This window comes from Cetorhinus maximus, chromosome 5 (genome assembly GCF_964194155.1).
Source record: "Cetorhinus maximus chromosome 5, sCetMax3.hap1.1, whole genome shotgun sequence".
NCBI classification, from domain to species: domain Eukaryota; kingdom Metazoa; phylum Chordata; class Chondrichthyes; order Lamniformes; family Cetorhinidae; genus Cetorhinus; species Cetorhinus maximus.
In genome coordinates, this window is record NC_135883.1 from 73,964,024 (window position 1) to 73,989,016 (window position 24,993).

Here is a 24,993-nt window from a genome sequence, read left to right on the forward strand (position 1 = left end):
GGTGTAGACACAATGGGCAGAGTGGCCTCTTTCTGTGTTGTAAACTTTCTATGATTCTATATTCATTTGGAATACTAATAGATGTTGTAAAAAAATTAATTACAGCTAATAATACAAACTCTGGACTTGACCTTAAGCATCAATCATCAACATACAAACAATCTACGTATATAAAAATCATTCATCCTGCGCAGAGCTGTCACATCACAGAATCATAGAATTGTTACAGCACAGGAGGAGGCCATTCAGCCCATTGTGTCTGCACTAGCTCTTCAAATGAGCATTTCATCTAGCGCCATTCTCCTGCCTTCTTTCCATAACCCTGCAGATCATTTCTTTTCAAATAATCATCTAATTCCCTCTTGAATGCGTCAGTTGAACCTGCCTCCACCACACTCTTAAGTAGTGTTTCCAAGACCCTACCTACTCGCCGTGTGAAAAGGTTTTTTTCTCATATCACTGTTGCTTCTTTTGCCAATTATTTTAAATCTGTGCCCTCTCGTTCTCAATTCTTTCACCAATGGGAACAGTTTCTCCCTATCCACTCTGTCCAGATCCCTCATGATTCTCAATAACTGTCAAATCTCCTCTCAGCCTTCTCTTCCCCTTATCACATCTCCCTAAGTAGTGTGCATCACATCTTTCAAAAGCATTGTAGCAGAATGCATGGTCCCAAAGATTTCACGCTTCCAAAACATCTCACATGGAAAGGTAAAAAATCAAAGACTCACTCTCATTTTTCTTTTGGTTTTGGTCCTCATTCCAAATGTTGTTCCCTAGCTACTGACTTTGTCCCTCTGCCTGTCAACAGGTTGCGATTAAGCCAGTCTGTTCCCAACCTTGGTTTTACATTTGACTCCAAAATAGTTTCTGATGCATATTCATGCCATCACTAATACTATTTCTATGTCTATTTCTAATGTCTATTTCTACCTATTAATACTGTCCAACTTCACCTGTCTCCACTCATCTGCTGCTGAATCTCTCATCCATGCCTTCATTACCTCTGTACATGACTACTACAATGCACTCCTAGCTGGTCTCCAATATTCTACCCTCTGTAATCTTGAAGGCATCCAAAATTCTGCTGCCTGTATCTTAACTCACACCATTTCCCATTCCCCTATCACCCCTGTGCTCGCTGACCTACATTGGCTTCCGATGGCAATATCTCACTTTTAAAATTCTCACCCGTGTCTTCAAATCCCTCCATGGTCTTGCCCCTCCCTATATCTATAAGCTCCTCCAGCCCCACAACCCTTCGAGATATCTGTGCTATTCTAATTCTGGCCTCTTGTGCATCCCAGATTTTAATCGCTCCACCATTTGCGGCTGTGCCTTCAGTTGCTGCAGCCCCAAGCTCTGGAATACCTTCCCTACACATTTCCACCTCTCTACTTTGCTTTCCTTCTTTAAGACACTCCTTAAAACTTACCCTTTTAACTTACTCATTTGACCTAATATCTCCTTATGTGATTCGGTGTCATACTTTGTTTTATAATGCTCCTGTGAAACACTTTGGGATGTTCTAAAGCTGCTATATGTTGTTGTTGTGGCTCATTATGCAGAAATGTCATCAGATCTTTACTTGTCACTTCACACCATGAAGTACTGAGAAAGGGAACTCAGTGGGTACCAGAACGCAGGTATGATGTTTGACTAGTATGCCTATGATAAACTGTATTTTAGAAGATATTAGAATGCTGTGTATGTTTAAAAGCTGTTGCACAAGCCCCCAGGTGTTTGTAAGGTGGACTTTGCAGGGTCGACTGAGCTGGGTGTGCCAGTGCCTAGGTTGATGCCAGGTGGTCTGTTGGGTTTATTTTTAATATAATTTTTCTAACTGCTTTGATCCAACTGAGTAGCTTGCTGGGTCATTTCAGAGGGAATTTAAGAGTCAACTACATTGCTGTGGGTTGGGAGTTACATGTAGACCTGACCAGGTAAGGACAACAGGTTTCCTTCCCCAAAGGACAAGTAGCAAATCCCAGTGGGTTTTTGGAACAATCCAGCAGTTTCATAGTCACCATTACGAATAGTAGCTTTTTATTTCAGATTTATTTATTGAACTGAATTTAAATTCCTCAGCTGTCCTGGTGGGATTTGAACTCATCGCCAGATCATTACTTCAGGCCTCTAGATTTTTGATCCAGTAATATAACCACTAACCTACCATCCCTACTATGATGTTTTATGACATACATAGGACTGTGATTGCAATGGTGATGAATAACTGGGCAGAATGTGCACTGAGCATGTCCCACCTAGTTTCACTGATACACAACAGAACAGGCAGCATGAAAATGGTACAAATAAAGTTAATTTTGTGGGTCTTGAAGGAGCAGGACTGTTGTACTAGAGTCACCCTCCCCAACCTACTTTCCTGTTGGCCACCTGGCCTCTGGACTATCCAATATTAGCCAGGCTGGAGTCAGCGAGCTCCAGTAGTCTGCCCATTTGGCATAATAATGAGGTCTTCCTTCTAGGAGGATTGGGCAGTCAGTGGGTCCGCTCTGGCAGATGGCTGCTCGATAGTTAAAATTTACCCCATTGTGTTTCAGTGATATATATTGGCTAGGACACCAGGAGAACTTTTCTGCTCTGCTCTGAATGGTGCTGCAAGATGTTTTACATCCACCTGAGAGAACAGACGGGTTTTCAGTTCAAGGTTTCATCTGAAAGATAATACCTCCGACATTGCAGGACTTCCTCAGTACAGCACTGGAGTCAGGCAGATTATGCACTCAAGTGCCTGAAGTGGGCCTTGCAGCCACAGCCCTTTGCCTCAGGAGGTGAAAGAGTTCTAAATACTGAACTGAGGCCGAGGCTTTACAGCCTCACAATAAACACATTTAGCCAGTGGGGAGAGAATTAAGGCTTCCATCCAATCAGTCTGTACTGAATTCGTACTTAAGTTCTTGAGGTGGAAAAGGAAACTGCCAACCTGCTGCACCACCAAGCTTTCCATTCCCACTGTTTTCAAGGGAAAAAGTTTAGTCAGTCACATTACTGCATGTCAAGAAGCTGATAATGGACATGAAATTTGGGCATATGTTTGGCTGAGTTACTGTCATTCTTAAAAGTCAATCTGCATTCCAACCCAATGCAGTGAAGTACTAATGTCGTTCCCGTTGTAAAGTGATTCTCAGCCAAATTTCCACCCTATTCTTCTTTCCTCAGCATTGAAGGTCCTTTAGATGTTATAATGTGGGATTGGTGGTGAAAGCCAAGGCTGAAATTTAAACCTATTACTACAGCTGAAATATTTATGGAAATTCCATTGGCTGCTTCATTAAATCTAGCTGCCTCTCAACAAGCAGCAAAATGAAAAGGTCTCAATCTAAGCACCTCAGGTAAACAAGGGATGATAATGAAAGTGAAAAGCAAAATATTCGAGTCAGAACAAAAAACACAAAAGGCTGAAAACACAGGACAGGCCAGTCAGCACCTGTGATGAAAATGGACATGTTTACATTTCAGGTGCCGACCCCAGTTCAGAACTGAAAAATGGAGGGGAGAAACATAAAACAGACAATACAAAGAGGAAAGCAAAATGCCGCAGATGCTGGAAATCTAAAATAAAAACAGGAAATGCTAGAAAAACTCAACAGGTCTGACAGCATCTGTGGAGAGAGAAACAGAGTTAACGTTCCGAGTCCGTATGACTCTTCTTCAGAGCTAAGGAGAAGTAGAAATATGATTAAATTTATACTGTTTAAGGGGGTGGAGCAGGTGAAGCTGGAGAGAAGGCCAGTGTTGGGTGAGGGCTAAGGAGAGATTGACAAAGATGTCATGGGCGAAAAGACAAAGGGGGTGTTAATGGTAGTGGTAAGGGAAATTGGAGGTGCTGATAGTGACATAAAGGTAAGACAGCAGAATGTGTTAATAGCAGAACAAAGGTAAGCACTCTGTGAAAGAACAACATGTAACAAGGAACAGATGGTCTTTTCGGGGTGGGGAGAGGTAAGGTGGTTGGGGAAAAATGATAGAAAAAGGGATGAAATGGGGATAAAACAATGAATAAATGAACAAAAATGAAAATAAGCGGATAAAGAAAAAAAATAAATTTTAAAAAAGGGCATTAAAAAAAGGGTGAAAATATAGGAAAGAGTTTGTTGAAGAAATTGTTGAACTCATTGTTAAGTCCGGAAGGCAGAAAAATGCCTAATCAGATGATGAGGTGCTGTTTCTTCCAGTTTGCGTTGGGCTTCACTGGAACATTGCAGCAGGTCCTTGGATGGTGAAGAGGGAGGAGGCAATGGGGCAGGTGTTGCACCTTCTGTGAATGCATGGGAAGGTGCTGTGGGAAGGGGGATGAGGTGTTGGGAATAATGGAGGGGTAGACCAGGGTGTCCCGGAGGGAACGGTCCATATGGAATGCTGACAGGAGGGTGAGGGGAAGATGTGTTTGGTGGTGGCATCATGCTGGAGTTGGACTTTTCTATTGAAAACTTCCAGTGTAACGTTGGTCATGTCAGTTTCTCAATTCCTCTTACTCTAATATATTCCTCTGACTTTTGTTATCATATTGGTCAAGACCAGTGACATTTTATTTGTTAAAAAAAGAAATCCGAAATCCCAGTTTTTTACTTAAAGAATGAAGCCACAAGATTCCACAGTTTAAACAAAATAATTTTTACTATACAAGAGTCAAACAAAGCAAATACTAAAGACTATCTTAGCTAACTACCTCAACTCTAAAACCCAGAACCAATAGAAGTTAAATATAAATTAACAGGGAAATTGTGATGAATTATAAACTATAGATTACACATTAATTAGCAGGTACAACTAAAACAGACCTTACGAATGGCTCAGCAGTCCACTCAGCATATAGGTAATCAAACTCAGTCACAAAGTCCTTCAAAACTCAGTGTTCCTTACAAAGAATTTCAGCTTCTCTCCTCGGATGTAGCCTGGTCCTCAGCCGACAGCAGCACACAACTGGCTCATGTTCCATGGGCACGGTCTTCACCAAAAATAGCACACTTCTGCAGAACTTCCTCAACATGGTCTGGATGTTATTTTCAAGTAACAGAAACAGCTGCAGCAACTATATCTTTGCTTATTCTCAACTTCTAGACTTAGTCTCCGTCTCCTTCAGCCTGCCTGTACTGCACCATTGGATTCATCATCTATATCTGATCTCCAATGGCTCTGTCTCCTTTTATATAGATTCAACCATAAGCTTTGGTTCCCAATCTCAGTGTCAGTCTCAACTTTCCTTAGCAACTGGGAGGGTCAGTTTCTATTCTCAGTTTCCCTTTTCACTTTGGGTCTGTCTCAAAAAATACAAGCTTTGCCCACAGATTCCGTCACAATTGCAGTGCTCAATTCTCTTGGGTCTAATCCAGGCATCATTAGGAGTTTTGATGACCAAAGTGGTGCACTGTTGTTGCTGGTGGAAGGCTCGCTACTTGCCGAGGCTGAATCCCAACTTCGACCCACTCGTCCTATTCTCCTTGGACCCACAAAAAAAAAGACATTTGCAGAATCTGCTTTGGCTTGACTACTCGCTGAAAGAGCTTATAGCCTGTATTCTGCCTAGTAGTCTCCCAAAAATGGCAAATGAGCCCAATGTAAACTATAGCACGCCAGTTTATAGTTGAAACAGGTCTACCATCTGATTCACAGGGCACCCTAGATGTCCTGGAGGGGATGGGTGTGGATTGGTGGGAGATTGCCATAGCCAAAGTGATGGTGGGAATGGAACAGGAATTTTTCACCTATGATTTTTGATACTGATACTGCCTCAGGTATTTTGATTCTTGATTTACGAGGGAGTCAAAGGTTATAATTGGTAGACAGGAAAGTACAGCTGAGGCCACAATCAGGTCAGCCATGATATTATTAATTGGCAAAGCAGGCTTGAGGGGCTGGGTGGCCTATTCCTGTTCCTAATTCAAATGTCCATACGCAGGTCACAAAATTTAAACTGCTCTCTCACCAGTGCCATCCAAACAACTAGATATTTGAATGTCACTGTACTCACTTTACTTAAAATAAGGTTTTTTGTGGATCAGGGTGATATTAAATGTTTTACTGATTAAAGTGATCACTTCTATGATTTAACATGTGATGAAGAGCTAAAGGGGAGTTGTAATAACACTACAGTCATACAAGAGGCCAACTGCATGTGTAATTAAATGAACACAATGGTAAAAGATACCACTTCACAACATTAATCTCAGTAAGACTCAGAAAAATTGGAAAATTCCAGAAGTTGAAATAGTTGACAGGTCTGAAAAATTTCATGTGAAAAATCAAAATGTATCAGCTGATATCAGTAACTGTAAACCTGCAATGGTGCAAGGCACCACTAAATACTGACATCAAACAAGAAACCCAAGTTTCTTCTCAAATGGTCATGCCTACAATTAAAGCATCACCTTGGCCACTGTAGTGAAGGCAATATCATGATTACCTTATCCCGCCAACAAAATTATTAAATTAAATGCACTAATGTGGCAGCTTCAACTTGCTACAACAGCACAACAGACAAGACTTCCTCTTCACAACAATGACTCCAAATTGCTAATTTGATGGGTTAAAAGCAGGAAAATTAAATTTAGTGCTGTTGAAAAAGTTATGTTCATAGCCTTCAAGATTAACAGCAGCCTGCTGTGAATCTGTGTGCATTTCAGCTTTCATTCTACTGTGGCAAATTTCTATTTATGATCACAAGAATAACTGCTAACTTAGTTATGTTATCTTCAGCGAAAATGCTTTATTCATAGGATGGTGAGGAATGTAGAACTTACTATATAATTTTCCACTGGCCCTGACTGTATCAGAGCTGTCGAAGCTGCGAGACCCATCCACCCTTTTAAAGCAATATTCATTCAGAAAAATATAAACAACATTTCAACAGCAAAAAAAGCAGCATGATCATTGACTCAACAATAGTCAAATGGAATGCGCCAAGCAACTACTGACATTCAATCTTTGTTACTGTGTTAGGTTTGACATGAGCTTTTCATCAAGTGAATGAAACACAAAAAACACTGCAGTAATTCAATACAATGTACTCACAATGGAATAAAGATCTAGAAAACAGCTGACAACAATAACTGACACTTCAATGCTGTGCACAAATTCTGTTATAATACTGACTCTACTAGTAGTTAAAAAAAGGGAATAAAACACAGGTACATTTATGGCAGATGAGAATAATTTGGCCTGTAACTTGAATTGCAAATCATATCATCCTCTTTACATGACGACAGTGTTATGGAATGGCCTCTCATCAAGGAATAAGTTACAATGGCATGGAAAACCAAACTGATCGCCAGGCATTCAGTCCAGTTCTTATGAGGCATGAAACTGCTGCACTAAACAGACTCTAATCTGCCACTAAGTTGTCATCTCACTTAGACAGGTCACAGGATAGGAAATGAAATAATCTTAAATTAGTGAAGTAGAGGAGCTCTTGGGAGATTGGACCTAGGGAATGCTGCAGCAGAGTTCTATTTTATAAATACTGATGATGCACTTGACATTCATTTCCCAGACTCTAACACTTGTCACATTGACTATCACTAAAAGAACAGAACCACAGTTTGGTTCACCTCTCATGGTCCTTTCATTAGAATTGAGCTAATGTTCTATTATGAACACTGGACTTTCAACCAAGGGGCAGGGAATTCAAATCCCAGCTTTGACTACTTTTCGAGTTCCTCACTTTGACTATTGTTTGAGTTCACCTACATTCAATGGATAAGCTCTTAATCAAACTATGTAGTGGAGCACTGCATGTGTATGAATGGGAGCAAAACTAATGCCACCCTGCCATCAAGTGGCATTGCCCAGATAAGTGCCAAGGGACTGTTCAATATTCACATTAATTTCAATGTTCCTCATATTAATTAGATTGCTTAGGCAAAGCAGGAATTTGTTTGTGTTTCCGTAGTTAAACCTTTGATGAGGTTTCCAACAATCAAACATGCCTGGACATGCTGACTGTGTTTAGCAGTATATTTATTGGTAGAGGGCCTTTCTGTTACTTGCGTTCAGAAAGTAAGTGTGATTATTTTCTTGCTGAGTACTAAGTTGAAAAAATTCACAATTCTACTGCTTGTCAATAATGGAGATAAGTGAAATAGCTCAACCAGAATGAAATCTAGATATTCAACCATGCAACACCTATTTTTCAGCTGCAAATGACTTCAAATTCTCCAATATGGCAGGCAGGAAACAGACGCTCATTGAGCAATAAGTGCCTGCAATTTGAGCAAAAATAAATCAGTATGCAGTGGACACACCTAAAACAGGCATTAGGACCCTTACATTATGACAGTGACAACACATCAAAAGTATTTCATTGGCAATAAATATTTCAAAAGTATTTCATTGGGGAATCCTAAGGTCGTGAAAGTTGCTATATAAATGCAAGTTCTGCTTTCTTTTATTTGAATATGCAAAAAGACCTAATGACTATTTGAAGTCTCCTCCGTATTGGGTTGCTTTGGCACTGGCTGTGTTCAAGAAAGCCAGATCCACATGTGGCCTAACAGCAGCCGGTTGCAACCAACAAGCAGAAGTGCTTCTCCCAATCCCATATTCAAACTACCTGAGCTGCTGCCAGCCACCAATTCTGACTGCTGCCTCCCTGATCTCCACCACTACATCCCCCCATAGGTACCAATCTCTGTCATTCCAATCAATCCCAACCTCTGCCCACTTCCCACCCTTCCCCATCACGACTTTCCACCCACTCCTGACCACCACCACCATCTCAACCCGATTGCCTTCTTTCCCAACCCCTTTCCCAACACAAACACTTTTGTCACATTGTCATGATTTTCAATTCCTCTTTGCTGGCAAATTACCTAGGGATAACTATTGAGTTCTTTATTATCATTGAGCCAGTAAGCTGAAGCCCTATAAGTCCAATATCACGTCCACTTTGAACAGATATATTCACATGCTGGGATTTTTGCTAAAATTGGTAGTGTTTAAATTTCTAGGCCTGTAACTCTTTAAAGAAAGTCAGCTGATAACTCTATTCCCTCTTCTCTCGAGCAACTCATTACCTTACCCAGCTTTTCCAATAAAGTCATTTTATTAATTTACTGATTTTGTAATCCCGTTTTTGAAAAACAATGGAGTGGATGGGAGCCATAATTTTCACTTCTTCCTTCTTTTGTTGCGAATCACATGCATAAAAATGATGCAAAAATCAACAGAACAATAAACTACAAGTGTCAGCCAAGGTCTTCCTACTTGCAACATGCCGCTTGGGCCTCAAGGCCCAGAGACACCTGAGCCCCTGTGGTAGTGATGCTGGCCAAAATTAGAGAAAGGAGGTTTGCAATAATTGGGGTAACAGGGAAGAGGCCATCACATGCAGCAGCAGACATTTTCTATATTGATTCATGGAATGTGGGCATCAATAGGAAGGCCAATCTCTGGAGAAGGTGGTGGTGAGCCACCTACTCAAACTGCTGCTGTCTGTGTAGTGAAGGTGCACCCACAGTGCTGTTAGGTAGAAAGTCCTAAGAATTGTGACCCTGCAATGATGAAGAAACGACAAAATATTTCAGAGGCAGGATAGTGTATGTTTTAGTGGGGAACTTGCACGTTGTGTTCCCATGCGCCTCCTGCCCTTATCCTTCTAGGTGAGAGAAGTCTTAGGTTTGCAAGTGCTGTTGACAAAGACTTGGCAAGTTGCTGGATCTTGAGAATGATACATACTGCAGCCACAGACCACCAGTGGTGGAGGAAGTGAATGTTTAAAAAGGTGAATGGGGTGCCAGTTGAGTGTGCTGCTTTGAAAATATCAATGGGGTTAAACAAAGTCAACATGGATTTATGAAAGGGAAATCATGTTTGACAAACCTACAGGAGATTTTTGAGCATGCAACAAGCAGGATAGATAAGAGAGAACCAGTAGATGTGGTGTATTTGGATTTTCAGAAAGCTTTTGATAAAGTCCCACATAAGAGGTTAGTGTGCAAAATTAAAGCGCATGGGATCATGTAATATATTGGCATGGATTGAGAATTGGTTAGCAGACAGGGAACGGAGCAGCAATAAACGGGTCTTTTTCAGAGTGGCAGCGATTGACTAATGGGGTACCACAGGGATCAGTGCTTGAGCCCCAGCTATTCACAATATATATCAATGATTTTGATGAGGGAACCAAATGTAATATTCCCAAGTTTGCTGATGACACAAAGCTTGATGGAAATGTATGTGATGAGGAGGGTGTTAAGAGGCTTCAAAGTGGTTTAGACAGATTGAGTGAGTGGACAAAACATGGCAGATACAGTATAACTTGGATCAGTGTGAAGTTATCCACTTCGGTAGGAAAAACAGAATGGCAGGGTATTATTTAAAATGATGATAGATTGGCAAATATTGATGTACAAAGGGACCTGGGTGTCCTTGTACACCAATCACTGAAGGCAAGCGTGCAGGTGCAGTAAGCAGTTAGGAAGGCAAATGATATGGTGGCCTTCATTGCAAGAGGATTTGAGTACAGGAGCAAGGACGTTTTACAGCAACTGTACACGGCCTTGGTTAGGTTGCACCTGGAGTATTGTGTGCAGTTTTAGTCTCCTTACTTAAGAAGGGATATACTTGCCACAGAGAGAGTGCAGTGAAGGTTCACCAGACTGATTAAAATGTGTTAAATTTTGACAGGGCTGGACAGACTGGATGCAGGGATGATGTTTTCTCTGGCTGGTGGGTCTAGAACAAAGGGTCACAGTCTTAGGACATGGGGTAGGCAATTTAGGACTGAGACGAGGAGAAACTTCTTCACTCAGAGGGTGGTGAACCTGTGGAATTCTCTACCACAGAGGGCTGTGGAAGCCAAGTCACTGAATATATTTAAGAAGGAAATAGATAGACGTCAAGGGGTATGGGGAGGAAGCAAGAGTATGGCATTGAGATAGAGGATCATCCATGATCATACTGAATAGTGGAGCAGGCTTAAAGGGCTGAATGGCCTACTCCTGCTCCTATTTTCTACGCTTCTATGTTTGACTTGGATGGTGCCAAGCTTCTTGAGCGTTGTTGGAGCTGCACTCGTCCAGAAATGTGCAAAGTATTCCACCACACCTTTGGCTTGTGCCCTGTAGGGGCAGGCTTTGGGAAATCAGTTGGTGAATTGCAACTTCTGACCTGCTCTTGCAGCCAGTGTTTGTGCACGCGTGGCTGGTCCAGTTAAGTTTCTCAAGTATGGTAGTCCCCAGGATATTGATGGTGGGAGATTCGGCAATTGTAATGCATGGAGTCTCAAGGGGAGGTGGTAAGACTTTATCTTGTTGGAGATGGTCATTGCCTGGCACTTGCGTGATATGAATGTTACTTGTCACTTATTATTCCAAGCCTGAATGTTGTCCAAACTTTGTTACATGCAGGCATGGGCAGATTGATTACTTAAGGAGTCACGAATGGAATTGTGCAATCATCAGTGAGCCTAACCACTTCTCACCTTATGATTGAGGAAAGGCCATTGACGAAACAGCTAAAGACAGTTGGGTTGGGACATTATCCTAAGGAACTTCTGCAGCAAAATCCTGGAGATATGGGGTGGATTTCATAGCGGGTTGGATTATCCACACTTCCCAACCAAAAATTCCATCGGCACCACACCAACCAGAAATCCGGCAGCCTTGCAGCAATTATACAATGGGGGCAGCCTTAATTGATTCAGAGTAGCACTTCTGCACCCATCTGGGAGGAAGTCCCACCCTCGAGAGCTGCTGGCAGTGGTCCCAACAGTGCCAGAAGCAAGTTGTGGCCAATGCTGGGACTACAGGCAGTCAACAAAGATGAAGAAGTGATGGTGCCAGACTTCAGGCAAGTCGAGGATTTTGATTGGGTCTGCCTGACATACCCTAGCGAGGGGGTGAGGAGGGTTGGCGGGTGGAAGTGGTGTTGGGTTTTAGAGGTCTGCGTGGGGGGGAGGGGGTATGATAAAAGGGGTGGAAAGATCTTGGAGAGAGTGTTGCCTCCAATGGGCACAGGGACCATCCCGAAAAGGAGGTACTTCCCCTTCCTGTCTGCTAGCAGCCCGTGTAGTGAAAGCTGCCTGGCTGCCCATCTTGCTTCTGCCTTTCCCTGCCGCACATATTATACTGGAGGAGGCCAGAATGAGGCTCTTAAGTGACCATTAATTAACCACTTGAGGGCCTCAACATGCCTAAGGGTGGGCAGGCTGCTTGACGTTTTACCCACCTACCATAATATGGGAAACAGTTCAGGGGTGGCTAGGGAGGTCACGTTTTACTTTATGAGTTCCCACCACCTAGAAACGCACCAGTGAGGGGACCATAAAATTCACCCCTTGATGGTTGGCCTCCAACAACCACAACCATATTCCTTCATGCTAGGAATGACTCCAAACAGTGGTGAGACTTCCCCTCGATTCTATTAACTTCAATTTTACTATTTCTGCTCGATTCTGCGCTAGTCAAATGCTGCCTTGGTGTCAACTCTCATCTCATATCATCTCTGAAATTCAGTTCTTTTCCGTGTTTGGACCAAAGTTGTAATCAAGTCTGAAGCCAAGTTGTCCTGGAAAACCCAAGTTGTGCAGATTATTGCCAAGTAAGTGCCGCATGGCTGCACTATCGAGCACCCCTTCCATCGCTTTTCTGATGATTGAGAGTAGATTGAAGGGAAGTAATTAGCCAGACCGAATTAGTCCTGTTTTTTGTTGACAGGACAAACCTGGGTAATTTTACGCTTTGTCAGGCAGATGTTGGTGTTGCAGGCAGTGACCACTTTGACCGCTGCTGGAAATGCATGATGCATGGCCATCAGGAAGCAGATCTTCTTCCTGGAGGCTGCAAATATTTGCCACCATCTGCTGTTCTGATGTGCCTAGGAAATTCAGCCTCTGCCTGTACACACTGCGTTGCAAGTCGTGCCTCATGCAAGCTGCTCCCCTCTGTGAACAAGAGGTCTCTGAACAGCAGGCTGCTGTTGATCCTAGTGCTGCTCTTCCTCGAAGTCCAATCTAATCCAGCCAAGGCACCACCATCCTGATGTGATTCAGAAAACCTCCAAAGTATAGAATATAAATTCTCAACAAAAGTAATAAAAACAAACCCTTTCTGGTTAGTAGGTAAGAAAGTCGTAGTCAATACTGAATATTTTCCACTGGTTTTGATCAGTCCTCTCAGCTGCTGTTGCATTCTCGTTTTGTTTTCACAGGTGCATTTCAGGAAGCCCAGGAAATCTTATGGATGTGACATTAAATTGAAAAGAGAGTGGTTATGGTGTGGAACTCACTGCTCAGATGACACAGCTAGCATAGATGCATTTAAGGGGAAGCTAGATAAACACACGAGTGTAAAAAGAATAGGGTATTTTGGTGGAGTTAGATGAATAGAGTGAGAGGAGGCTGATGCAGAGCATAAACACAGACATACACCTGTTGGGCCAAAAGGCCCATTTCTCTAATGTAAATATTATGGAATACTGTGTGAAAGGATGTTGAAATTTTGCTCCAGTTGAGTGATTTGTATATGTTAATGAGCAACCCGTCTCTCCTGAGGGGTTTACACAAACCACTCTAATATACTTGAATTACACATGGACATTGACGGATTGGAGCAAGTTTTTGACATGCTTGCATTCCTGCAGCTTTTAACCTCCCACCTACTTTCAAACCCACAGCCTCTTCTGGACTGCAATTTATTAAATGTTGTTCCCCTTCCCTCTTGAAGATATGAATTACCAAACCAGGTACAATTCCATGGACACCACGGTTCCTACAGTAATTTGGCTAAACGCCCTGTATCCAGGTGTCAGTTCTCACAGTAATGCCTGCAGGGTATTTGGCTGTGGAAGAAATCACAGACAAGTGAATTCTGCCTTCATCTGGCTTCCACAAATGTGCATTTTCAACAGGTGTCACTGAATAAATACAGCTGCCAATCATAGTCCTTCATATACTTTGGGTGCATCAAGTTAACTCAGCAACAACTGGGCTTTGGACCACAGGCTGGAAGAAATTAACAATTTTTAAGTATTCACCAAATACAGAGGTTCTTATGGTTTCGTCACTCCTGACTTGACCAAGCTGTATTATCTCCCTCCGACACAAAAACAGAATTACCTGGAAAAACTCAGCAGATCTGGCAGCATCGGCGGAGAAGAAAAGAGTTGACGTTTCGAGTCCTCATGACCCTTTGAGGACTCGAAACGTCAACTCTTCTCTTCTCCGCCGATGCTGCCAGACCTGCTGAGTTCTTCCAGGTAATTCTGTTTTTGTTTTGGATTTCCAGCATCCGCAGTTTTTTGTTTTTATCTCCCTCTGATCTCACTGCAGAACTAAAAAGTGAGAAATTCATTCGCTTTCAGTGGCAGACTTAACCCGAATCCCTGGGGGCAGATAACACAGTGGGCCTGTGCAGCATTCGGCCTCGATATGATGCACATGGCTGTAGGGCCTGCATGCACACAAGCACGTGGAAACAGAGCTATTCTGATGTCATAGAACCCGATCAGCTGATGAGTCACCAGGATAACAAAGTTGGACAAACAGGTCCAGGTACCACCTGTGTTGTCCAGTCTTGACCGAAGAAATATGAACAGCAGGATGGGCTGTGCAGTCGTGTTACTTGGAGTGTCAGCTGTGGCTCAGTTGTTAGCCCTCTCTCCTCTGAGCCACACGGTTCTGGGTCCAAGTCCCACTCCAGGGGTTGAGTGCAAAAATTAAAGCTGACACTTGACTGCAGTACTGAGGGAGCGCTGCACTTGTTGGAAGCGTCGTCTTTCAGATGAGGTGTTAAGCCAAGGCTACATCTGCCTGTTTGGCACTATTTCAAAGAAGAGCAGGGGAGTTATACCCAATGTCCCAACCAATATATATCCCTCAATTATCATCAATAGAACAGATGTCTGGTCACTATCACATTGCTGTTTGTAGGAGTATGCTATGTGCATACTGTCCACCAAGTTGCCTACATTACATCAGTAACTACACTTCAAAAAGTACTTCACTGGCTGTAAAGCATTGAGACATCTGGTGGTCATGAAAAGCACCATCTAAATGCAAGCCTTGGCCAGGCACCCTGACGACAGTAAGTAAAACTTGCGGCAATTCTTCCACTGGAAAGTGTCTGAAAGCGCTCAGGAGTGTTTTGGAGGTGTTTTGGTGCATTTGTTATTGCATTCTCATAGGGATGGCAGAGGAGTAGGTAGCCTGTCCGCATAAAGGCTGTAACAGGTATGTTGCATCAATTAATCAACAGCAATGACAGTGTCTCTGGGTCTGCAGCACTACAGGGAGATCGAGCATTAGTTGTAGCGAGGGCAAGATCTGCATGATGCCCTCTGTAAACATGGTGCTAGACTACTTCATGCTCCTTGATAGTGACAGGAGGCTGTCTAGCAGGACAGCCCAAGCACCCAGTATCTCGATGTACATACCGATCAGCACTCTCCTGTACATCGCCCCATCAAAGTCCTCTGCAGCAGAACCTCCTCTATGGCCTCATCTCCAGGGAACTGGCAAACAAAATATCCTTTACTGATGAAAGATTACAGACCTGAACATTAACTCTGTACCTCCCTCCACAGGTGCTGCCTGACAGCAGCCTTTTCAGCGTTTCCTGTTTTTATGTCAGATTTCCAGCATCCACAGCATTTTTCTTTTGAAACATGCTTGGCTGCAGCCCAATCAGGCCTGGGTGACTCAATACTCTCTGACCCCAATTCAATACTAACCTTCAAGGTATGTGCAGTGTGACTATTTGGCCGGTGGCTCCAAGTATCAGATCAATTAATGAGGTCGCTTCATCAGTGCTGCACTGTTGCTCTCTCCATTTGTCCTGGAGCTGCTGTGGCTGGGTAGCCAGCAATTCTTGAGTGTCTGAAAGCAGGAAATCAGCACAGGAAGGTTGTGTGAGAGAAGTTGGGGAGGGGAGGCAAGGGGTGAAAAGCATAGTCACACCATCTGCATGTTCCTCATCGCGTCAGACAGCAGGATGAGGGTGAGGTGGGAGCTGAGAAGACATAAGGCAAGAACATTCTGTCATCCTCAATGCTCTCAGTGACTCTGGATGCTACAGGCCCCATCGCTGTTGGCACCATAATGGTGAGAGCCACCTCCTCTGTAGGCCCCAGGAGATGCAGGCATCCTTGCCCATTGCTGATTCTGCTCTGTTCCCTTCCATTTTGTCTATTGTTTTGCAAGGGTCTGGGCAGAAAGTCAGTGGGTATGTTGCACTGTGCTTCAGTGATGTGCCTGTCATACCTGAGTAACTGGTGGCAGTGAAGTTGGCAGCATTGGTAAGTGCTTGACGGTGAAGTGGAGTATCTGGATATTAGGCCCGAGTCTCGAGTGTCAGGGGGTGCTGCTAGCGCATGATGGGGGTGAATTGAATTGAGCAGCACGAGAGGTCAGGAGTGTAGAGGGGAGAAAATGTTGTGTGAAGATGCATCCACTGACCTTGAACACCTGTATGAGGTCTTTAGATCCCTTGTGGCACTGCTGTCAGCCCCTCAGCTCCCAGATACCAGGAGTTGACCTTCCTAGTCAGCTGCTCTCACTCCCTTCTGAGGGTGGTCCTCGAGGGTCTCCTCGCTCCCTGCAGGAACAATGGTGTCTCCCCTCTTGTCAACCTGTACCACTAATGCCTCCAGTGCCACATCCATCAGGCTGGATCTCTGTGCGCCCCGCCATTCATTTTCCAAGAATTTCCACTTGACGATCTTTCTTTCCACCATTCCTTTAAGAAGCAGTCTGTCTTTTAAAATAAAAGCAGGCTGCCTGTACCACGTGATCAGCAAATCATGCTGCTGGTGCCTCCCGCTGTGTGCAGAGCTCACCAATAGTGCTGAGAAGAGGAAACCAGCACAGCATCTTACCCTGAAATCATGCAGATGAGGTGGGTAGATCAATTTATTGTCTTACCCACCTCGATCTGACAGACACTGGCATACCATCAATCGTGACCCTAGCAAATAAATTTCTTGCCCTAAATATGATCAACTATATTATCCTTCCCTGTTACCCAGCTCAACTGCACTGCTCTTACTTGGTTTCACTCTTGCCCATAGCCAGATCATAGCCAGAGCATCTAGACTGTTAGGGGGAAATAAAGGAATACAGTAATGGTCAAGGGACTTGACTTAAAATATCCCAGCAAGCAAAACCACAATTGTTAAGTAGTTAACATTTAAAGTTCAGGCTGGGACAGAGAGAATGCTGAACCTTGCACATCTTCAGGGCTTGCGAGCATCAGCAAGGCCATATTGGACGAAAAAGAATGTAAATATAATAGAGGAATTAGACTGGAATCAGAGAATGGCAATAACATAGATTGAGTGTGCTCTTCAACAGATAGGGGAAGAACAGATGGTCCCAGATTAGATAGGAAGGCAGGTCTATGCCTGGGTATATGTGGGGCCAGATGATGCACGTACCTTTGTACCAGAGACTTGTCTGTTTAATGTAAACCTATATGTTGACAAGATCGAAATCTGGGAACTGTTCTTGTACGTGACCAATAATGTATAAATATGATGAACGCTTATAGTTTAGCAGAGTACTGTCTGAAGCTGCATTGAGATGGTGCCCTCCTTGCAACTGCTCGAATAAACGATCATAACCTGTACCTGAGTCTCCTGTGGTCCGTTCATCAAAGACACCACAACAATACTAAAGGTTTCTCCTCCAGCTCTGGTACAATCACCTTACATAGCTTGCATGGATTCATCTGTGGCCCTGTTTCTTCATCCTCCCCCTCTCCCCACCCCAGGTGTCATCAATGGAAGGCATGGTGCTGTACATGTGGAAGCTAACCCTATCACTCTACCTCCTCTCTCAACTCCTCCACTACCTCTGTACTCTGATTGCTTTTTAACAGTCAATCCCCCATCAGGTACAATTTTCTCCAACTGAACAATGGCAAGACCAAAAAACAAACAGCTTTTGGCTCCTACCACAAACTCTGCTCCCTTATCACTGTTTGCAATCTTGGTGCTCTATTTGATCGCAAGGTGAGCTCCTGACTCCTTATCTCCATCACAAAGGTGATCTTACTTAAATTTCTATACTTACCCATGTCTTCCCCTACCCCAACCATTTGCACTCAAATCCTTATTCATGCCTTTCTTGAGACCACTTTGTTCAAAAGATGAGATAAGAGGCTGGATACTCTATGGTCAGCGATTTACCCCCTGACTCACCAAAGCCTGTTCACCATCTACAAGGTAATGTCAGGAGTGTGATATAAGAATCTCCATTTGCCTGGATGAGTGCAGCTGCAACTGCACTCAAGAAGCCTGACACCATCCAGGACAAAGCAGCCCGTATGATTGGCATCCCATCCACCATCTTCAACATGCACTCCCTCTACCACCGGCACACCATGGCACATATAAGATACACTGCAGCCACTTGCCAAGGCTCCTTTGGCAGCGCTTCCCAAACCGTGACCTCTAGAATGTCAAGGACACTAGGCACGTGGGAACACCAACGGAGCAAATTCCTCTCCAAGTCACACACCATCCTGACATGGAAATATATCACTACATCTTCACTTTTGCTGGGTCAAAACCCTGGAGCTTCCTCTTTTACAACACATGGACTGCATTGGTTCAAGGCAGGAACTCACCACCAGCATGGTGAGCAACTAGGGGTTGATATAATAAATGCTGGTCTTTCCAGCAACATCACATCCTCCGAACTAATAAATTACAAAAAAGGGACAAGTACTGCATAGAATTATCAGGCCAAATTGACCTCCTGGACTAGTTTTAACCACCCAAGGTAGTCAGGGTGGAATTTTCCAGATTTGTTTCCCCCCAAATTGGCCTGGGTTTTTAGTGTCTCTCAGGTGGTTCCAAGTGGGCATGGAGGATAGATAGTTTGTGATACACAGGTCAGCACAATTGCATGGAACAGACTGGAAGGACCCGAGGTCCTGTTCATCACTGTTCATATGCCTTTGGTCATCCTTGATTCAACTATTCCGATGCTCTCCTAGTCACCATATCTAAGTTTTCAATGTATGTACCAAGCCAGGCTACTTATTGAGAGTACAAATTCATTCATTTTTATTTGTTGAGAGTAAATTAAAGTTAATTGTGCAGATTGAACATAAGAGTCCCATAAGGTATTAAACCAGCTGCAGGCAGGCCTCTTGCCATGCTAAGTGCAGGACAGCTATAACTGTGTGGCCTCAACTTCACATCGGGATGGTGTTGGAGATCCAACCCTTGCCCTTGCTGCCGACCCCCTTTCACCCTTCACCCCATGACCCCTACCCCATAACCCGCCCCCACATTACTTACCTGTGGCCTGAGTTGCTCCACGATCCTGGGACTCGGGTGCCTGCCTTTCCAGCAGCAGCCACTTCCTCCACAATGGCGCTGCTGAGCACAAGAGCTGCCGGCCAATCTCAGTAGGCAGGACTTCCGCCCCTGGGGTCTTGCTTCCAGGGGAAGGCCCACCACTGGCCTCGCCACTGCCTAATTGGCTTGTGGTTCAGTGGGCCTTCCTGAAAAGAGGCAGCGCGGGTGTCTCACCAGCTCGCAGCCAGCAGGCGGGACCCCCGATGTCTCAACAAGATTCCGCTCATAGATTCTGTAGAATCAGTTAGTATCAACTCATCAAGCCAACCATCTTCATGGAATACATTACGCCAAAAAAAACTTAAAGTAAATATGAACAGAAGTGATGTTGTAGTTTCAGACAGCAAGCTGTGATATAACAAAACACATTCAAGCAGTGATAACTCAAGTGGAAGCTTTAAAATTCACTGTGTTTGCTGGGAGGTAAACGAGTGAGCTGTGGCTGGCAGTGCTGGAATGATCGCAGCATAATTCTAATCCCTGTGCACACCTTTTGTTGCATTTGATCCAAGTTATAGATACCTAATGTGCTAATCAATACACTTCCCATTACAATAGCAATCTTCATTATAACGGAATATTCTGAAGCCTTGACTGAATTGTCACATTGAAGAGCAGGTCTTCTCAGTGGGATTCCTCGTTAGCGTACAATCTCACATTTAACTTCCACTATCTTGATTTTTTGTCTCTGCACTTTTGAAACCAAAACTTTCAAATCACCAAGATGACTCTTACCATAGCAAAGAACATTGCTGCTGACACAGGGAGTGACTGGCCGTTACACCATCATGTCTTAAGATGTTCTGATGTGAGTCTGAATGAATATTATATTCATACTTTACTCAGAGCAATCAAAAATATTCCAACATTTTATTTAAAACCACAGCAAAGTCGAATTGTGATGTGTGTTCACTCAATCAGAAGGTGCAGAATACACAGAACTTATGTTTTTTTAATTTCCAGTTTTCCCAGCTTACTCTATTGGTCACATTTACCAAGTTGCTTGTAGAAACATTACTGAAAAACTACAGTAACTGATACATTCAGTTCATCTCAACATCATGGCACCAGTGAATAGTGCTACTGGTTTATTTTAGGACTGAATGTCAACTGATCCTTGTTCTGGAAAGCTCCCTGCTATCGGGTGTCAGCCGAGTACTGTATCTAGCTATTAGGCCTCTAACTATCTCTAAACTCTACCAACACAGGAGGACCTGCAAGAAGGAAAAGCTGTTTCATAAAAATTTAGGATGCACAGAAAACAACTCAGTTTCACTCATCATATGGAGTTCAATCTGCCAATCAAAATTCAGAATTGAAGCTGCTCCAACGAGTTTTTCCTCCTCTGTTGGCATTTGATCCAAACATTCATTGGTGTTTCGGGTTACCGAGCTGGAGTGTTATTCACCCTTGCAGCACTGTTGTCACGGATAGCTATATGCCAATGGAGGATTGCTACAGTACAAACCCTCACAGTCTTGGACAGTGGTGCTTATTCAGTAGCTGCTTCATCCTCTGTTTCACCTTGTACTGAAAGTACAGGAGGAGCATGTTGCCAGATTTTAACATGGTCTCCCTTGTAACATTGTAGTTGTGTTTTGCAGTGAATTATTTTCAGGTTTATTTTAGAAACAAAATGTGGAAAGCAAATGCTTGACTTTGCACAGCCAGGATCAAAGAACTTAGTCTAAAGAAGGAACAATATTGACAATTAAGTTTTATGCTTGTATAAGTCACAATGGGAAATATCATTAGTTCATTAGAACTGCATGCACGAGCACATTTTTTGCACCAGATAGCAAGTGCATGACTGAAAAGTACCAGAACCCACAGCATCATTTTGAGTCAAAGACTATCTTAGCTTAATGCAAATAGAGCTTTAGAATAGTGGGGCTTCAATAGTTATTACGGGGAACATCTTTCTTTCAGGTGAGAAAATATTAAGGCCCTAGTCTCTCTGCTCACAGCACTCAGACCACCCATGACTCACACTAATGACAAGAAGAAGTCATAGTCAACCAATGACTTTAGCTTAATTGCAAGGGTTATTTAGAGCTTTCATATAAACTATATTTATGTACAGCTGCTAGTGGACAACATCAACTGCAGCAACTTCTTTATAAACACACCTGTCAAATTCTACACAAGACCCAGGAAGTAGATTGGTTTCCCTTTTAAATGTTAGATAGAATTTTTAAATGTTAATTTGAGAACTAATTGCTAAGTGCAATCTACTAAGATTCTCCACTCCTAAAAGTGGCATTGCCTACTGAGATACAGTCCCAAGAGTGGCAGTGGTCTCCCAGCAGAGAGGCCAATAATATGGCCATAACATGCCATACCACCATTGCATGCATATAAGCTGGCCATGCTAGAAAAAGCACAAAATTGTTTGGCTCTGGGCATGTCTCATGATCCATTGGGAACACTATGGCAATATGGTCTGGAGCCAACAGCCAGTTTATCAGTATTGGGAGTTAGGGTCACAAGGTACATGGCATCATGCAAGAGAGCAGGATATGTGACTTGTTTCTTATTGGAATGGGAGGTGAGGGGGGCAGGGCTCACCCCTTCTATGCATATTCCATTTAACTGTTGTGCAACTGAACTGCTATTCAGTTGTTCTAGCCACATTACACAAAGGCTTTCTCATTTCTACTGACATTGAGGTTCTATTAGTGCACAGTTTAACTGCACATTCCCAGACCCCTTTCCACTATCACTAACACTAAGGCATGCCAAGTGCCTCGCGCATGTTGTAGTCCTCAGGACTATTACCCAATTTTTCAGGGTGCATTATCTGCACTAGTGTTGCAGCCAAATCCCTCATATGTGCTCCAAATATGGCTCAATCCAGAATCTCACAGTGCAGAAGAGGCCCTTCGGCCCATTGAGTCTGCACTGACACGTGAGAAACACCTGACCTACCTACCTAATCCCATTTACCAGCACTTGGCCCATAGCCTTGAATGTTATGACGTGCCAAGTGCTTATCCAGGTAATTTTTAAAGGATGTGAGGCAACCCGTTTTTTTTGTGGGCTACTCAAGCTAACCATGATGTGCTTTCCGTTACCCTCGGACTTGCTAACACAGCAAATGAAGTGGATGAAACCCGAGCTCTGATTTTCCGACTTTGTGCAAATCTCGAGCATGCATGTCTGTGCAGTGCATGGATGTTACTAGAGGGGCTAACGTGGCCAGGTGAAATGCATGCCCTTTTCAGAGTTTAAATATGTGCATCTATGTTGTATTTTTTCCAAAGGACAATTTAATTTTATTTACAAGAATGGAGCACCACAAGTTTGCTTCTTCCAGGTGAAGACATAGAAAGTTGTTCAGCACATGCTACATTTCCATTTTAAACTGCATGGGAACGCAGTCTTGCTCCTTTTGTAATTTAGTCCAGCTTGACGAAGCCGATATCTTTAGCGTATTGTCTGAAGTACTGGTGGCACATGTTGAGGCCATATTTCCGGATCAAGCCGTGTCAGTTCACACAGACTCGGCATGAGCGGGAGCCCTGGCCGAATTTCCTGGGATGGGACCAGTAAAGCAGCTGATGACCAATGGTGGCCAGACACAGAAAGTTGCACAGCTGCACAACTGGCAATCAGAAAGCTTCCCTTCATTCAGACCGCCTGAATAAACAGCTCCACCATCATTTCTTCCTCTTGTGCTCCAGAGGCAGCAGGATTCCATTGGGTTCACCTGATTTTCTGCCCATCAATTTGAACAATCAAGTGTGTGATCCCCTCTGCCTGATTTTCAACTTTTTTTCTGATGCAATACCTGGAGAATCTGTCCTGCTAAATTCTTAACATTGGTGACAATCTGGCTTGTGTGTTTAGGGTAGACTTTTGCAAATTTGAAAGTCTGAGCCAAGCTGCACATTCATTAATGTTTAACGTACTTTCAGAATCTCACATTCTGGCTGGTTTACACTTACTTACAAAAATGTATGAATAGGATGCACTCTGGACCCGCTTACTTGCAAAATTAAACACTGAATTGTGCATCCATGGTGAATCATATGATATGGTTAATGCAAAGTAAACCAAACTTTACCAACTGGTATTTGTAGACCTATGGAATCTGCAAGGGGCTGGTAGCGAATTCCTAAAGCCTTCAGATTTTTGCATTTGTTGTTTTATAGATTAAAATCAATTAATAAAAACACTATCTGAAATTATAATAATGTTTTCCCTTTGGTAGCAGACACTATCATTTGGAATTTAGGACAGGGAATCACTGGAGGTGTTAACATTTTGAGGGGGTCCCATACATAGGTTTAAAAATCATTGCTACAAGTCTCAATTGGCACTAAATGCATACAATGGTCTAGATCTTGCACTCAGCAGAAAGACGGCAGGGAGGGATTTATAAACAACGCAGAGGATGCATCAGATTCTGGCTAACTTTCCAGCCTCACCCTGGCTTGACACACTTCATTCAAGTTAGTGCAACTTGGATGGCGAATTTAAGCCAACATGTACATCGATATGAAATAGTTTTAGAAGTTCTTTCAATTGTTGCTTATTGCAGTTTCAAGCAAAGGTGCAGAGTTACATTATTTCCGATGCAGTCTGAAGTTGGAGCTTTGAACACGAGGTTCCGTTTATCTCAAAAAACATGGAGTTTAGTCAGACTAATGAAGAGATTTTGTTACCTTAATGGAACAGGTTGATTTCTTTTTCCCTGTTCTAGCATTTTTTCTCTCTTATTCTGAAGGTGCTGATTGCACTGGGGTCCAGTTCCTTGATGCCTGCTACTGACTGATCGTTCATTGATTCCAGGGATTGTGCCTCCGTTACTCTGCCCAGAAGCCCCCTCTCTGTTGACTATTCTTTGCTTGAATTAAAGCTTCCCGACATCAGTGCTGGATTTGCATTTCATGCCTTTTAATCCTTTTCCCTTTGTCTTAATATCATGATTTAGTCTGAAGTAATATTCCAGATTTACTTTTTCTATTGTTTGTTATTTTATGTGGTTCCTTGTTCGTTATTTTATGTGGTTCCTTTCAAGGCTTTGCAGCTCAGTTTTCTACAATTTTTCTTCAAAACAATGATGCAAGCAGTCAGTCACATGGCTGTGCTCCAAAGGGCTTAAATGCCTCCTTTGACTAAACCAGACACAGTATTCAAGTTGCATCTGAATGTCATACAGTCCCAGGATGATTCGTATTCTACCTTAGCTATATAGTTTAACATTCTAATTGATTTTAGTTTTGCCACTCTGCAGTAAATTAATATTGGGCAAAATTTGCTAAGACTCCAAGGTCTATTTCACTTATATTGGAGGCTAGATAACTCAGCTGAGACTGGGGACTAAACTTTGGGTCTTTCTGCTCAGCGTGCTTCTGGACACATAAGGCAGTGCTACTTATCAACTGATCCAATAGAACTGATTAAATATATAATAAAATATTTATTGTTATTTATCCACTGAAAATGTGACAATTTTATTTTGCGGTAACAGGATAACAGGTTAATTTTTACAAAACAATAAATGGTCCATGGACTTTCCCTCCATTTGGAGAGATGCATTTTGTGCTGTCATATTTATCATTATCACAGAGTGTGGAATGGACTCTTGTTTTTGAGGATTATTTACCATATGACATCATTTCTTTTTCCCAGTATTCACTCGTGAGCAGCTCAAACGAACATTTTAAT

The 24,993-nt window shown here is 43.0% G+C and overlaps 2 protein-coding genes and 1 pseudogene across 4 annotated transcripts in view; all 3 read right to left on the reverse strand.

Moving 5' to 3' along the window:
* Positions 1-24,993, reverse strand: part of enpp5 (ectonucleotide pyrophosphatase/phosphodiesterase 5) — a 526,082-nt gene that overhangs the window by 292,499 nt on the left and 208,590 nt on the right. The gene's annotated exons all lie outside the window — the stretch shown is intronic.
* Positions 1-24,993, reverse strand: part of LOC144680724 (chloride intracellular channel protein 5-like) — a 158,357-nt gene that overhangs the window by 52,940 nt on the left and 80,424 nt on the right. The window lies entirely within an intron of this gene.
* Positions 22,667-24,941, reverse strand: LOC144680410 (small ribosomal subunit protein uS14 pseudogene; annotated as a pseudogene).